The following is a 13388-nucleotide window of genomic DNA, read 5'->3' as shown; positions in this document are numbered from 1 at the left end:
CCACTATGTAGAAGGTGAGTCCTAACGGTCGTCTTATCTAATGGGATTCGATTTATCCCAACCGCACTAGATTCTTTGAATTCGCCCGCTATTTTGACTTATTTCCTTTGAGACGTCTGGAGTATCAAAACGCACCATTCACCGCTCGATCAATCAATATGTTACCCACCGCAGCTACGCATCAGGACAGCTAAAGTCATGTGTGTCAGTTGATGAGCTACATGGTTAAAATGCTTCTCGAGGGGAGAATACATGTCGGCAGGTAACCACATATACCCAGCTGGACGCGCATAAAAACATCTACTCGACAAGGCCGACAGCAGAAATCACGTGATCAATAAAACTGCAACCTGATTGGTTTGTCTAGGACATCTAGGGCATGCAAACTAGAGCGTGTGTGACTCCGTGGGCGTGAGAATACAAAACTTCGGGCCTTTCAATTTCACTACCCTGTCAGCTGGGAGAAACACGTGGCATAACCGACTGAGGCCCGTGTTTTGGACTGGAACGTGCACTGCGCGAAGCAAAGGGTCCGGCCACTATCTACTAACTAAATCCAGACCAAGGAAAGGTAACCGTTCCTCATTAGTGTAGAACTACATGTTCACTCTATCAGAAGCACAAAACGTGGGTGGAAACCAAACGTACAAAAGTGGAGGCCCTCTGTGACCTTTCGGTGTTATCTGGTCCCCTGACGATTGAAGAAATTGTGTCTGAGGCAGAGGTGTGCAACGAGGTGTGAAATACAGGTTTTACGAATGTACCTTGCGTAGATTTTTTTCGCTTCGTTCGCTAGTTACTTCCTGATTCTCTCGTATACTTTCAATTTCCTTTGATGTTCAGAGCGTTCCTTCCTGGGATGTACGCCTCTCATGGTAAGAACAGATAGTCACTCCGCAAATCACAATAGTTTATCCTTTGAATGGCACCTAGAGAATTAAAGAATTTCACATGCCTCGGTATTAGCTCCAATGGAAATATGTCCGATAAAGTCAGTGTACTAATCTCAACGGCCACGTTTGCCAATATGCTTCACTTGCAATGTCAAAAGGCACATCACCAGGTCGCGTGCACCCGGTTACAATTAGTGATCCATTGTTGTATGGTCACGAAACATGGCATCTGTGAGCAGATGACGCAAAAACTGATCAGTTTTTTTCCACCCCCGATACCTCCGAATTGTAGCTGGTGTCGGATGGTGTGAGCGAATTCACAACGAGGTAATTAGAATTTAGGTATTTGGCGTTACTTTGACCACCACTATCAACTGCGGTGTCTCGGTTATGCGCATGCTGAAACATCGTCGACCGTGCTTCGGCGTTCGTGTCATCAGTTTATTTCTTAATTGTCCAAACTGAATGCTTGGAAATGTGGGTATCAGTTTAATGCTTGCGATAGCCCATCACCAGGTCCCCTCCTTTCCCCACTCTCTTCTCTTCTTCTCGCTGATTTTGTGGTTGTCCGGTAGTGGAAGACCAATGTCAACATTGAGCTATTGTGTTTCTGAGGCGAAATTTGGGGGGGGGGGGGGGGGGGGGGGGGAAGAAAATTGTGTGAAAGTCACTGATATTGTTGCCACTGTCTGTATCAGCTTGAATTTGCTCCACGTTCAACTACTCAGTATAACGAGAGAGTACGGTGATAGGAGCATGCGGTTTGTTCGATTGGTCTAAAAAACGTTCACTCCCTTGAATAAGGACAGAATCCCGGGTGAGTAATATTCGCTGATCTAAAAGAACGGTCTCAGATTCTGGATTATCAACATCTGACAGTATGCAATTTATGGTGTTATCAACCGTCGTGATTCGAGCTATGTGACGCTGTATGGATTGAAAACGTCAGACTGAGGGAGAGAGAGAGTGGAACTAAAAGACTTCGCGGTTTCAAACGCCGGCCTCGTAAACCGTTTCGGTTTAGTTCCTTACGTATGGGCACATCGAATCAATGAAAACTTGAGAATCGAAGACTGTCCAGGTGATAAAGAATTATTCGGAAACATTTAAACATTCTGGTTCGAAAACTCGCAGAGTTTGAGGACTGATTCACGCTCGAGCAACTGCTTCGCACTGTCGAAACTGATATTTTCATCTGGATGAGCCGGTCAGACAACAATGGGGAACATGTTAATTCTACCTTGGTCTTCAAATATCCGGGATGGAGGCAAAAAGCTGAACGACGTCCGATTAATTCGATCAATAAGCCAACAAAATTGAGTAACCGAATTTGTTTGCAAATGAGCATAGTTCGCTAATTTCGTGGCATTAGGGTTCAAGTGAAACTTGAGGTTGACGGAAACTCGAGCAATGCGCCTACTTACTGAGTACCAAGAAGGGCGAAACCTTATGACTCGTGCATTAGGAATATTGAGTAACCTTACTGAGTAACGGTGTGAGTAGTGCATTACAAAATATATAGGTAACAGGATATCTCAAATATCGTAGCGACTGAAACATGAGGCGGCCTGGTGCAGCACATTCAGTTGCCTGAGAACATCATAAACGAGAGATTCAGCTGGGCTCGAAAAACCAAACCCGTTTGCAAATGAGTGTATATTCGCTAATATTGAGTAACGTTTTCTAAAGCAAGGTTAGTCTTCTGTCCATTCCAGTCTTCCACACAAGGGCGATTTCGTGTAGCTTCCTCCCTCCTACGAACAGCCGGAGGTGGTAGTAATTGCCCATAAAGTTATCAACTTCACTCTTTCGAAATCCCGCGAATCAGGCTTGTTCACGTTGAGTTCACTTGAATGCCTCATCGATCTTTTCACGATAACAGTTTTTACTGAAGTTGTTAACGCCCCTTGAACTTCTGGCTAGCAAGTGTGATGCCACTGGAGGCTGGAATTCGAGTGTGTCATTGGTGCATACCATCATTTTTGTGATAGCCCGTTAGCATCTTGTTCTTCCAACCAAAATCTACGACTATTGTCATTGGCCTTGACAACCCGTAGCCCGGGCTGTAAATGCACGCATTGCCTTGGATCGCAAATTTCCTATTCACATCTGCCAGGACGGCCCGCGACCATACCATGTTGGAAACATGGGTTCTCGTCTCATCACCGAAGTTAAGCAACGTTGAGCCCGGTTAGTACATGCATGGATAACTGGCTGGGAATAACGGGTGACGCGGCCGTCCCTCCATGCTAGAACGCCGATGGACTGAGGGTAAGAACCGCAGAGATACGGGGATGTCCGATGACAGATTATGCAAAAACGCTATCTTCAGTAACAGACCATAAGGAGTTCTGCGTACTCTGAAATGTGCCGGGTTCCGTACGTTGAGCTGGCTTTATCAACATCCCCCGACGCTGTTGGTGCACATTACGAGGTTCTGAGAGTTACATACACACCAGATTAACGTTAGTCTTGATTGGAAAAGGCAGGTGCCTTCAGGAAAATGCACTTTAACTTTGAATGGTCACATTTGGAGAAAACCGAAAAAGGCCGATGGTCTGATGAACTATTGACGGATACGTTTATTCTGTGAGAGCGGAAAAACGTTCGTAGAACATCGGAGGTAGGCTTTTTCTGCTAAAGCCGGTTCAGATGTAGGGATCTGAAGTATTCTGAAGTGTATGAAGATGCTCTGCCAAACGAATTATCTTGTATTTTCACCCTAAATCACGGCTTTTTTATGAGAGAGAGAACACGGTTGGTTAAGTATGCAGCAGGAACGTCAACTAAAGAGAATAAACTACTGATAGCAGGTGAAAAAACGCTGCATAGTATTCCCAAGAGGGACTAAGCTGTAAACCGGTAATGAACGTGTTATAAAGTATGAATCTATAGTAAAATATAAAGTAATCGTTCAGCTCTAGCACCATTTCGGTGCCTAGCTACCATATCACCCGCAGGAAGCACGAGGGCTGGGATACTGTCAGGTTGCCCAAGCCTAGACAGGAGAAGTTGAGAGGCAGAGGTCGGGTTCAAACCACTGACCTTCCGAGCAGTAAATTTGCACTCCAACCACTTGGGCCATCTCTGGGCTAGAGTCTGACTCCTTGGATAAACTGGTGTGTGGATGGGGGCTAGCTGCACTGCGTAGGTTAGAAGAGAGTCACTCGCCATTATGTTACAGTACTGATAAATGTCGGTGTGATAGGCTTGCAAATTCCACACACACTTTGCCTGGTTTCGCGCTCGCAAATACATCATTCGGGGGGTTGAATGCGACAACAGCGAAGGTAAGAGGTCATCCATGTTTCGAATTGGGACCTTTCTAGGGATTTCGGTAAAAGGAGGAGGTAATTTGGGTAGTGTTTGATGGCACTGGGATGTATCTTCCATAACATGTGATCAAACCCTATCCGATATTTTTTCTGTTAGTATAAAAAGTGCAAACCACCCAGGACATGACATTTGTGGCTAAAAACGTAAGTTTCGTGAACCAGATTCAAAGATTCGGCTCTTAAGAGAACACAACTTCCCTAGTAGTTTTTCGCTCACGATGATCGCTTTACGCAGAACGGTTTCCTTCGCAAGAATAACGTAACATAAAGTGAAAATGGTTGGAAAGCAGTGTGAAATATCTCAATAGATGGACACAAAAAATTGTTCTTCTTCAAAATATGTTTGGGTGTACGTCTAAACATTAGAAGCTAATCGATAAATCTTTCCCGAATCCACTTGACTTGGCCAAATGAAAAGTTAAGGGGTAATTAGTTTATTGATCCTTCGGGAAATCAAGTGGAGACATCAAGATTTTCGAGGCTTCTGAACGTTTACTGTCGAAACTGCAGCAATTGTATTATACTCTGTTAGGGATGTATGTATAATTTAGTCACATCCATTCTGAGAACATGGCAGGTTATTGGATGTTGAACGCGCTCTTTCATGATGTGCGGACGCCCTTTAAAATTTCGTCCATATATTGAACACATTGTCAGGTGATAGATCCAACTAACTTAACTGCAGTCGTTCTTGTTAGCGACTGACTGTGTCGGCGAATATTTTATTCACCTCTTACTAGACAGTACAGACAGCCGTGAGTCTGATACCCTGGAATCGATAAAATCAATTCACATTTCCAACTCCGGTACTTTCCTCCAAAGTAGTGGACCAGAAATTGTTCTGTCTTGCTTTCCGTATCCAGATCGCTACGATTCGCTCCATTCCCGCAGGGTACAGAGGACATGGGTGTCACGACGCGCCCAGACATGGAAAAAGTACATGTGCAGAGTGAGGCATCCCCAAGGACACCATCGGTACGACACGTCCAGAAAGCGTAGTGGGCCTGAGGATGTTCACGACCGGAACACCACCATTGGCTGGACGGAACGAACAAGTGAACGACTATATTCGGCCAATTAGTCATCCTATAAATTTACGCAGACGCTCTGTATGTTTTGTTTTGGCAATACAGCCATATCCCCCGGTTCTCTGTCTTCTCCCTATCGCGTAGTCTGGCAGGCTCAGTGCAGGCATAACCAATAGACGGCCACCCACGATACAACAATCAAATTCAATGATCCGTAGTTGCCTCATGGTATCCCCCAAGAATTAAACGCTGCTTTTCACTCGAGTAGTTTGCCAGTCGAAGTTGGGGCAAATCCACTTCTGTAATTTGTCTGTCATTATCTTCCGCACCCATAGCAACTTACGAGATTAGTAACGCTGGAGGGTATTCCCGACCACCAGAGTCAACCGTCTACCCATGAACCTTCTTCAATCTGCCTTTATCCACAAGTCTTCGGAATGAGGTTACAATGAGGTCCGCTTTGAAACAGCTTGGAGACAGACTGTAGCAAGTTAGATGTAGCGTGCAAAGCACAACAGCGTGGACAAACGCTCGATCGTAAACAGCAACTGGGGGATCAATTGATGACCCATCGTGGAACAACCTATGAAGTGAGCTCCGAGACAGGTTAGACGAGTTTCAAGAGTGAACACGTTTTGCCCAGTGCTCTGTTCCCAGACCGTTTGTCAATACACAGCATTGCTTCCGCGCTTCACAGACCTCTTGTGCATAATTTAAGAAGCCAGAAATCACGAATTTGTAATCCGGAATGCTCGTGGGAAGGAACGTTTCACTTCGTTGAACTGTCGAAGCCTTAATTGAAGTTCGGACAATTGTTTGACCCGTTTGTAATGTCGATTTGACTGAAATGTAGTTTCACGTTTTCGCACGAAACTTCCTAATTTGGAAGCTACGTCGGTCATTTTGCTAGGTTTGCAAAGAGATATGGTAACATTCGGTTGGTGGCTAAGTGGCTGGCGATTACTTTGTCGAGCTCGGACATGAGCTAAGAGACACCGTGAGTGCATAGTTGACAGGACGCGGTGTCCATTTTTGTTGATTTGCCACATGGATGGAAACAACACAGTGAAAGAATTCAGTAGGCAAAAAAAGAAAAGGAGAAAATATGTCTCCGCAAGAAACTCCTATTTGCACACCAATTTGGTTTTGACAGAGGACTCTATTAAATTCATCTGAATCTCTCGTTGGAGGGTTTTCAGTAACCTAGTGAGTAGTGTGTTGCACTCAGAAAACAAGTATACAGGCTCTCTCGTGACCAGTCTTTCCTTCGGACTGGTTTTGATTGAAAATTAAGGTATATGGCTATGGTAAAACTGTATATTTCATTGTGGGTGGATAACTTCGGATGGAGTATTATTTGAAAAAAATCAAAGCATATGGAAAATCGTATCATATTGTTCAAACCAGGCAAATTCGGGTCAACGGAATCGTCCACTGTGAGGCATGTCTAGAGTTCCAGAACTGTTACACTTCCGTTCAAATAGTACTACCAGGTTATTTAGTTTGTATCAATTACGGGTGCAAGGTAGATTTTGACCGAAAGCTTGACTTCTATAGGGCTGTAGACACTTTACGGATTCTCTGCTTGAGTCAGCAGAACATTTTTTGGTCGTCTTGAATATGTGACAATCCCAGCCTTCTTACGATTGTTCAGTTGGCGACAAGACAGTGGGGGTCATGTCAGCAGATTTCATCATGTAAGTGAACTTGATCGATAGTGAACAGCCTAGATGCACTCTACAGCTGCTCCGTTCTTCATGGGAATCATCAGCAGTGGGAATCCCGTCGGAGATCGATGGAATTTTAAACCCGTGACCTTTCGGTCAGTGGTTCAATACCTGATCGTTTGGCCACGAGTGTCTGATCAGCACTGTGTTTAGCTGTCTGTTAGACAGAACACAGCTACATCACAAAATAGTCAACGATCAATAATGTCAGTAGACTGAAGTCGATTTAATTGGGATTTTTAAAACCTCATCCATGCTCATCTTCGGTGGGATTTGAGTAGCAAACATGATGCAGTGTAAAACTATTCTACTTCTACAAGCCTGGAAGAACAGTTTTCGGCCCGTAAGCTGAATCAGGTACACGAGTTAACTCAAGCTCAGCAACAAATCCATGGCAAATCCATGATCGACCTGTGTTATGGTTTTTACTGTGGGTGATTCCGAGACAGCCATCACCTCATGACCTTCGTCGTTGAGTTCAGCTCACCAGAATTGAACCTATGGTTCTGCCTAGCTATGCTTTGCTATTCTGATTATTCGTCCCTCGTGACCCTTGCTTAGTGAGTTGAGAGTAGTAGCTTGAGGGATTCCTCAGTGAGCTGGAGGTAGACCAGCGGCAGCCGATTGTGGACATGATACACAAAATGGGAAAGGAAGTTAACATGCTACATCTTTGTCACCATCACTCAATGTGAGGCCAGCGTGCGGGGACCACAAGCAGTCAGTGATTTTGAAACTAGAATAAAACAGGTAGTCGCGATCTCCGTTCTCTCAAACCATAGGTTTAACAGAGTATCCAGAGAAGTCTTCACTGCACCTCTTCGACGAACATGATAGAGGAACCGCCTGAAATCGTTCAGTCCCCCAGGTCTTCTCCTATCATCAACCACGCAAAAATCTCCGCCATAATTTATCAAATGTGTGAAAAGGCAGGTTCATCTGGCCGCCCAAATGTTACGTATAAGTCAATGATTTTATTTGTATATGTGCGATTCATGGTTGTACGTGGGCTGGGATACTGCCAGGGCGCCCACACCTAGACAGGAGGACGATTAGGGTCCTCAACCAAAGCCTTTGGCTCAAAAGCCTAACCGCAAGGCAGCGGTGTTTGGCGGGAAATGCAAATGCATTACCATTTCTACGGAACAAGTCGCCACATGTTCCAACCCCCAACCTGGAGGGCCAGGAGACTGTGTTCGTCAGACCTCTAACCATTGACCAACCTGGTATGAGAGACTCTGTGAGTGTCGCGGGACACTCTCCAGTATAGCTCAATGGATCGCTGAGGTGCGCAAACCGTCACACCACGATAAGGTCCAGTCTCTTCGTGACGGCTGCTTGTGATTGTGCCTACTAGAATAGCGAACGAATGGAAAGAATTAGAGTGGACAAGAAAGCTCGTCTTGGCTGACTTTTCGAGAGTGATTCACGCTCTGCGTAATGCTGGGAATTTCCGATATTGACGAAAAGTCACTTGTGCAACGACTGACTCTACCTTCAAGCTGTCTAGCATTTCAAAATATTGCCATACTGTCGCAAAACTATAGGCGACTTTTTTCAGAAAAGCCTTCTTTCTGAGAACCCTTTACTCAAGAAGCTTAGCAACGTGCCACCACGGAACGTGAATTGCTCGGGCGATTGAAGAACTAGGACTGTTTAAAATTGTCCAATTTTTAGTTAACCACACAGCCGTGATCAGTCGCTGCTAAGGGAGGAAACAACTGTAGGGTGATTCGGCATAAATTAACTTCACTTACAGGGTGAAGTTCTTGTTGAAATTCACTAGTATAGAGAAGCTTCACATGTGCATACGTAAATGAAGATGTTTCAGACCAGTGAAGGCAGACCGCACGGAGTACGGATCAGTTGACTTCATCGGAAAAATGTAGCTGGTAAAACCAAACTACACGAATGAATCTCTCTGGCCAAAGTGCTTGCTTCTTCTACCAGGAATCGATCATGCCTTCTGATGAACATGCACGTGAATAGCACTCATCCCAACCTGGGCAAGGTATAGTACCCCACTTGCTATTCGGCCTTTTACAGGTTTTTCAACAAGCATTTGAACGGAAGGGATGTGGAAAGCAAAGCGACTTGTTTCACATCGCTTTCCCGATTCCACTTGAATGTGATTGCTTGTTTACGCACGATATCTTTTGAGGGGGATGAAAATGCGGTTCACTGAACGAATGAGATGAGCGGTTATCTGCGCAGTTTCATCAATGAGGAAAGAACTCATGGTCGCATTGCTTTGGACCTAGTCAGAATGAGCTACAATTAGGAAACAATTTGTGTACCAACAACTGAGTTTTGCTGATAACAGTCTATTCGTTGGAAAAAACTGCGTTTCCGAACAGCTCCATCGAACAGGACACCGCCTAGCAAAATACACTCATTCGCTCAACAATTTTTGGTTTTTACGGCAGACCGCACTGAATTTCTTGTTCATGATGTTTAAAAGGTGCACACACTACTCATAAGTTCGCTGAAAACGCGTGGAACGTCGACCGCCAGTTTCGGTCTATCCTATGTTTTGCTTAAACGTAGAGTGTACGTAATTCTCGGAATGCAATCATTCACGTACTAGTTTGGTTTTTAATCAGGAGACCCAACAGAGATTCAAGTGGGGTTCAGTTTATTGCTTTCTGACACCTACAACGCCCACCACCCACGGTTTGGTGATTGTCATCTGAAATCGATGAGCATCGTCTAATCCGTTCACTGTCGGTGAAAGAAAGCAGGCCTTTTTGCGTAGTTGTTTATTACAAAACAGACTGTTGGACAGGTAAGCAAAACTCTCATATGCATCTTGTTTTCAAAAACTGAATATCCATCTTCTCCTTGAACGTCTTCCTGAACTTTCCTGGATATTCATTGACTCTTACTCAATAAAATGCAAGCAGATGCTACAAAGCGGCTCCACAAATTCTCTGATAGATCTCACTTTTCAAGAGACGCCAAGTTGATTTACGATAAAACAAACTACTCGCATACCCCAAATCAGTAGTATCCACCGTTACATCACCACATCGAGTTTTGCGAACATTGCATTAGGGTTACTCCAATATGACCATTCTATTCACCTTGGTCTTGTGGTGACCGTTTTGAAGAGACAGTTTATTCGGTGTGATAAGTGTACGCGATGTGGGTGGGAAGCGGCCCAATGTCCGAAAAATCCCAAAAAGGTGACCAAACTACTTGGAAAAGTACGTGGTGAAAAATTCATCTAAGTTGATTAGTATGTTTTTAGCCACCGGCTTGGTTATATAACCCTAACTTGCCTCCAAATAAAGCGAAATCGTATATTCGTATTGAACTCGTGTGAATGAAAGCAGCATAAGTACAAATAGATATTTGGGAAACAAAGATGCACTGTTCAGCTGTTTCATCCTTATTTGGAATCATCAACAGTGCGTGAAACTCGGGGGAATTTCGAATCGGCAACCTGCAGGCCGGCGGTTAAACATTGCAGATATATGATAGCCAAAACGAGCCTTTGTTTTCAATATACTACCGTGCTATTGGATGGTTCTATTTTGATAGGTTTTCAAATTTCCTACTCATATTGTTCTGGTTGACAGGTTTAGGTAATTGTGCAATGGTTGCGACTTGATCACCTCTCCTGGTTCAGTAAACACATTTTATCCGTAACTCATGTCTGGCTGGTTTACTCCATCTCTTACCTGTCAATCAACCGTGACAAGTTGATGAGATGTAGCGAGAGACAGAGTAAAAAATTACCGCGTTTTAATTTTTTCTGAGCAAACTCCTGCTCGATGAAAAATTGGAAACGACCTTGCTAAACCGATTGGATTCTGTTTGCCTCTTTATATTAAATTATTGTTGGAAAAAAACTAATAGGCGCCAGGGATACCTGTTGGATTGTAAAGGAATTACGGACAAAATATTTGCTTCTGTTTGGAAACAACTTTTGCTTCTGGGTGATCAACCGTAATGCGTCTCTACGCATTGGGTCACCATTATCATTATCATCATCATCGTCATCATCATCATCATCATCATCATCATCTGCATCATAATCACCCCCATCACCACCATCATTGTCATCATCATCCTCATCATCGTCATCATCGTCATCATCATCATCATCGTCATCATCATCATCATCATCATCATCATCTGCATCATAATCACCCCCATCACCACCATCATTGTCATCATCATCCTCATCATCGTCATCATCGTCATCATCATCATCATCGTCATCATCATCATCATCATCATCATCATCTGCATCATAATCACCCCCATCACCACCATCATTGTCATCATCATCCTCATCATCGTCATCATCGTCATCATCATCATCATCGTCATCATCATCATCATCATCATCATCATCTGCATCATAATCACCCCCATCACCACCATCATTGTCATCATCATCCTCATCATCGTCATCATCGTCATCATCATCATCATCGTCATCATCATCATCATCATCATCATCATCTGCATCATAATCACCCCCATCACCACCATCATTGTCATCATCATCCTCATCATCGTCATCATCGTCATCATCATCATCATCGTCATCATCATCATTATCATCATCCTCCTAATCACACTAACTGTTCACTCCCATCTTTCAAGACCACAGTCTTCCCGCAGTGGCCGAACGCTTCTCTGCTCATGACCGTCAAAATGGTGAGGCCCAATTCGCTGTCAAATTTTTTTCAGCAGAATGTTCTGCCGAGTGTGGTCTGCCTGAACTTGAAAATCGATCCCTTTGCTTAGTAGCTTGTAGTTCATTCAGCATGAGCTTAACAGGTTTTAAGATTTAATACACTACTCATAAGGTTGCCGCAATTTTTTCAATAGCCCACGTACGGTTCCGCGCTTCTTGGGGCTCATCACGTAGGTGTAGTTCCCTAGTCTCCATCATCCTTATGTTACACTTGAACCCTGTTGGCACGAAGTTGGCGAAATACGCTCATTTGTAGACCAATTTGGTTTTTCGGCAGACTTGCTCGGAACCCAGCTGAATCTCTCGTTTATGATGTTCAGAAAGGAACTCGGAGACTGCGCCCACCTGATTAGCCCCAAGAAGAGCGAAACCGGTCGTGGGCTGTCAAAGAATTTTCAGCTTATGAGTAGTATATTACGTATATGCATGTATCGCGATATCTCGAATATCGTACCAAATGGAACATGAGGTGGTCTAGCGCAGACGAGTCTCCACAAAAACCAAATTTTGTTTACAAATGAGTGTATTTCGCTAAGATTCTCCACATTTTCCGGCTTCCACTGCATTCAACTAAGCACAGACACGCCTTATATCCTTTGGATATCCACATTGCACAAATGAGCAGGGCAGTTTTTTCCATATCAAATGAATTTGACGATGGTCGTCTGACTGTGGTCTCTCGTCAGCCCATCTGCACTATCGAGACCGGAACCGTTGTGAAATCAGCTGATTAGCTCAATGTGGTGGAAACAGCTGAGACAATGGGACATTATGTCGGGCATTGGTTGCGAGCAGCACAGTGTGAACTGAAACACGGACTGTCTGGCGGTAACTTTGATGTTGGCCGGCTGCCTCTTTTTTTCGGATACCCAGATGAGCTCAAAATGTAACTTACTCCATCATGATGCAAAGTCCAGCTGTGTTGTAGAGCTTCACATATTTGTCCAAAATAACTCAGAAGAAACCACATGGTAGACGTCCAATTCAGTTGCTCCATTCACTTCCAATAGCGAAAGAAAGTATATCCGAGAGAGACTGTTTTTTGTCTGTCGGCAAGTTGAAGAAAATCGATGCTAAGCATTGTGATCAACAGTGAAACAACAGTGAAATGCCCAGGCGAAAAATGAAAAAAAATCGTGGATAAGCCCCCAAAATATGAAATTCCATGTAGTTTGCTAGTGGAAAGTGATCCTATGTATTGCTTTCCTGCAGACAAATCGCAGGGAGAATAAAACCAAGTGTCTTGTTTACTCTGTAAGCTCATGATTCTCCCTGAACTTTTGCCTCCGTGAATGTACTATCATGCTAAATGACCAGCTTTGTTGACCGACGAGAACAGGCTCTCCTGATTTTGTTCATGGTCACATCAGTGTCGTTTGAACGGTCGTTCTCCTGTTTTGGTGTAATTATTCTGGTTGGTCTACACCAAAGGGAGGCACTGCACTCGAGTTTCACGCTTATAAGAGCTCATCAGCAGTGCATATCCAATGGCCGCGCCGGGATCTGAACCCCGGACATCTGACATGCGAGGGGAGCATGTAACCACTACTTCACCAAAGCGCGTTGGACGAATCTGAATATTCACGTCTGAACAGGCGAACGTGTTCACATTCGAGCAATGTGACTGGTGTACCCGACTCATCGAACGACGATTTGTCATTGACCTATACATCATCATCATCATCATCATCATC

Source organism: Opisthorchis viverrini, assembly GCF_000715545.1.
Source record: "Opisthorchis viverrini unplaced genomic scaffold opera_v5_305, whole genome shotgun sequence".
Taxonomy (NCBI): domain Eukaryota; kingdom Metazoa; phylum Platyhelminthes; class Trematoda; order Opisthorchiida; family Opisthorchiidae; genus Opisthorchis; species Opisthorchis viverrini.
Note: the sequence above shows the minus strand (reverse complement) of the source record.